We start from the raw sequence: 3665 nt of genomic DNA, 5'->3' as shown, positions 1-3665 counted from the left end.
GGGAAAGGGAAAAAAGGGGGGAAATGGCAGGAAATGAAGAAAAAAATGAGGGAAAAGGGGGGAAAAAGAAAAAAAAGAGAGAGGAGAGGGAAAAAGAGCAGCAGGAAAAAAAGAAAAAAGGGAAAAAAGGGAAAAAAGGAAAAAAAAGGAAAAAGATAAAAGAAAGAAATAAAAAGGCAAAAAAAAGCAAAAGGCAAAAGAAAAAAGCAAGCAAGAAAAAGAAGAGTAAAAGGAAGAAGTCAGAAAAGGAAAAAGAAAGGGAAAAAGAGAAAAGGGAAAAAAAGGGCAAAAGAAAAAAAGAAAGAAAACGAAAAAGGAAAAAAGCAGAATAGTAAAAAAAAAAAAACAAGGAAAAAAGAAAAAATCAAACAAACAAAATAAAGCGTTCCCCAAAAGGAAAGAAAACGGCTAAAAAAATAGCTCCTATCCAACAATAAATAAAAAAAAAAAAAAATAAAGGAGGGAAAAGGGGGGAAAAAAGAAAATAAAAAAGCAAGAAGCCCGGTGGTGACAGGGACTGCAGCAACACCCCGGCACAGCCTGTGTGATCTTTGATCTCCTGCATCGCATTAAGTAACAAAGAGCAGAGGATTTGGAGATGCAGGAGCTGGGCTGCTCTGATCCCAGCACCGCTCCGTCCCATCCTGGGCTCTGCATTTCCAGCCCTTCCAACAGGACTGGTATTTTTAACTCAGGATTCTTTCAGTTGCGCCCGATTCCTTTAATTAGCTGCTCGCAGCCAGGGTGGTGTTTACTCCTGGAGTATCTCCTGTGAATTAGCGGGGGCACTTTACCCATTAATGGTGCTTGAACAGCGTTTAGCCCAATCGCCGAAATAGTTTAAATCTGCAGGATGCAGTTTGCAGTTTCTCCTCCTTTAAAAATGCTCCCACATTTCTTTCAAAGGGTTATTAGTGTTTATTTTATTAAGGCAAGGTAGGGAAGGACTTACACACGGAGTAAGAAAGCTGTGAGAGCCACAGCAGGTTCTGTGTGTGAGCTTACACGCAGCTTGTGTGCTCTCACAAAGCACCTCAGCGCCCAAATAACCAGCAAGTTCTTCTCCTGCAAATATTTGGGCACACATTTACTACAAAACATCCATCGTTCCGGGGCTGCAATTAAAAAATAAAAAAAAAAAATCACCTTTAAGAAGATCCTAGAAAGCTCTGGATTCCCACTTTCTCTGCTCCTCTGCTATGAGTCTTTCCCCTTCCGTCCTATTCCATTATGTGGCTCTAACGCAGGGCTGAGGCATCAGCTCACCTTCCTCCTGTGTGTCCGTGCAGCCAAAAATCTGCAGCAGGAAAGATTTCAGGAAGGCTTTCCAAAGCAGGGGGGGTGAAAAAAAAAAAAAAACCACCAACAAAACCCAAACCAGCGTAAGGGCTGCAAAAGCTCCATGGCTGCTCGGAAATAAAGGGCAAGGCTTGGGGAGATATTAATAGAAAAATGAGAATTATTTTTTTTGAGAGTGATGTTGAGCACGTTCACTTCGTGCCTGGAGCTGGGGACATGACAATTAGTACATCTGACGTTTACAATGCAGATGTTTACGATGTGAATAATAGATGGAAAGAGAGGGAAAACGTTGTTGTTTTGGGGAAAATATGGAACAGTTTGATCTGGAAAACACCCGAACTTTGCTCAGAGCCACCAGGCAAGTATGAAGGGGACTGCTCTTCATGCCCAATTTAAAATCCTGCAGCACAGAAAGTCTGAAAAATCATAAATTACAGACAAAAATATGGTTACTGTAATAACAGGGTGTTGCAAGAATTGTAAAATAAATTTGGGGGGTGGGAGGGTGCAGCCTTTAGGGGAAACAACGTGAATTTCCAGCAGCAGGGTTGTGCAATGATTCTATATTTTTAAAACCTGCCTGTGCTCATTCATACTATTTAAGTGCTTCAATCAGCACAATAAATGTAAATAATTTACTGCTTCGCAAACAGAAAATTGGGCAGAAAAGTGATTTTTGAGGAGCGACTTGGCTCCCTCTGCCCAGTGATTTGGTGCCCTGTAAAATGCATCTGACACTGCTGTTCATTAAGCTGGTGCTATTGAGCCTTCTTCACATTCATTAGTGATTAATTCAGACAGATATTTAACTTAATAAGGTAAGCAAATAAACAAAAAAATCACTTTCTGTGCCTTAAGGTTTTTTGGCCCTCTAATTGGTTTTGTGCACTAATTATCAAGATTAACACCTTACGCTTTTCTCGGTCCTTACACTTAGAAATTCCCGGTGGGAAAATGTAGCCAACCTTAAGGGAATCCCTGAAGTGCAAGGGGTTAAGAGTTTGTCTTTTAAAAGCAAGATAAGCAGGAAAAAAAATAAAAATCTAGGAGAGTCCGATTCCAGGTGAATTTTAGATAATAACAGGATGAGGAGGCAGGAGCTTGGATACATACACAGTGACACTCGTGGATTTTCATGGGTGTGAGGGGAAGGTTTGCAAGGGGATAATTTGTGTCTCAGTATCTTCGAACAAATAACTGGGATCTCCCAGCTTTCTCACCCTGATTCCAAACCCCATATCCAGCCTGGCTCGGTGTTGGTGGCACATCCCTCCTTCTCACCAAGAGTTAACCACCGGGCTCCAGAAGTTCCTTTCAACTCCACTTCCCACAGAACCCGAGGACTTGATGTCAGTGCCAAGGCATTGTGATTTCCTTCGCTGTTCACGGCAGTGACATTGTTCCAGGCATTGCCTGAAATTCCCCCACAGCCAAGCCTGACCGTGTCCTCCTCTTACCTTAGTCTCGGCTCAAGGAAACCCTTCTCTTTCCAGGCAGATGTGGGAGAAGCATCTGGGAGGGAGCAGCACCCTCCACCCTACCTGACTCCACATCCCTGGGAGCTGGAGCATCCTCCCAGCACCCAGCTCTTCCTGCCACATGAAAATGTCAAAGTTTGTCTCTCTCATGTCTTGACATCCCCTCAGAAAATGCTTATAAAGTGCTGATTCAGTGTCTCTCCTGCAAATGTCTCCTTGCCTGCTCCTACGAGCCGAGCTGAAACCTCCCTTGGATTTCACCTCGGGAAAGCTTTGGGAAGGGCCATGATGTGAAGTTCTCCTCGATCTCAGGCATGAGGGTCATTAAAACTCATTTTAGCCAAGGTGCTGGTACAAGTTGTTGCTCGTGACAGTTTGTCACCACCATGTACAATATTTGCTAGGTAGGATCCCAAAATATCCAGCTAATTGCCACTTTTCCTGCCGTGGGAAGTCTCACAGATTTACCCAGCTCCTGCCTTGAACCCGATTGCACTTTCCAGTAGTGGTTTTTTTTGGGGGGGGGAGGTTTGGAGCATTTGGGGATTTTTAAACTCCTTTTCCTTTAATTCTTTTCTTTCTTTAATGGGTGACTGGATAAATTCAGTGGTGGATTTTTGTGACACTAAAGCAGCAGATAAGTCTATGATGCACTCTAGCTATGTGGTTTAAAAATCCTTACCATATGTTTTCTCACTGGAATGCCTCATCTTGCAAATTACAGGACCGAAGCTTAAAAACACCAATTAGGTAGTTTTAAAATGAAATATTAAAGAAATACCACATATTTTCTGATATGCCTGCGATGGTTTTCCTTGATGTTTTTTTCCTTTCTTTCTTTTTTTTTTTTTTTCTTTCTTTTGTATTGTTCTTTGAGTTGTTCAA

At 42.2% G+C, this 3665-nt stretch overlaps 1 long non-coding RNA gene across 1 annotated transcript in view; it reads right to left on the bottom strand.

Annotated features, from left to right (window-relative positions):
- LOC116790442 overlaps positions 1–2794 on the bottom strand; it is a 7145-nt gene extending 4351 nt beyond the window's left edge. The window contains exons 1-2 of the long non-coding RNA XR_004358358.1: positions 2760–2794; positions 1147–1297 (exon numbers count right to left, since the gene is read on the bottom strand). This is a non-coding gene — a long non-coding RNA (uncharacterized LOC116790442). The remainder of the gene's footprint in view (positions 1–1146; positions 1298–2759) is intronic.
- Between the last annotated feature and the right edge of the window lie 871 nt (positions 2795–3665).

The sequence above is a fragment of the Chiroxiphia lanceolata genome, chromosome 8, assembly GCF_009829145.1.
Source record: "Chiroxiphia lanceolata isolate bChiLan1 chromosome 8, bChiLan1.pri, whole genome shotgun sequence".
NCBI classification, from domain to species: domain Eukaryota; kingdom Metazoa; phylum Chordata; class Aves; order Passeriformes; family Pipridae; genus Chiroxiphia; species Chiroxiphia lanceolata.
Note: the sequence above shows the minus strand (reverse complement) of the source record. Positions and strands in the feature narration are given on the sequence as shown.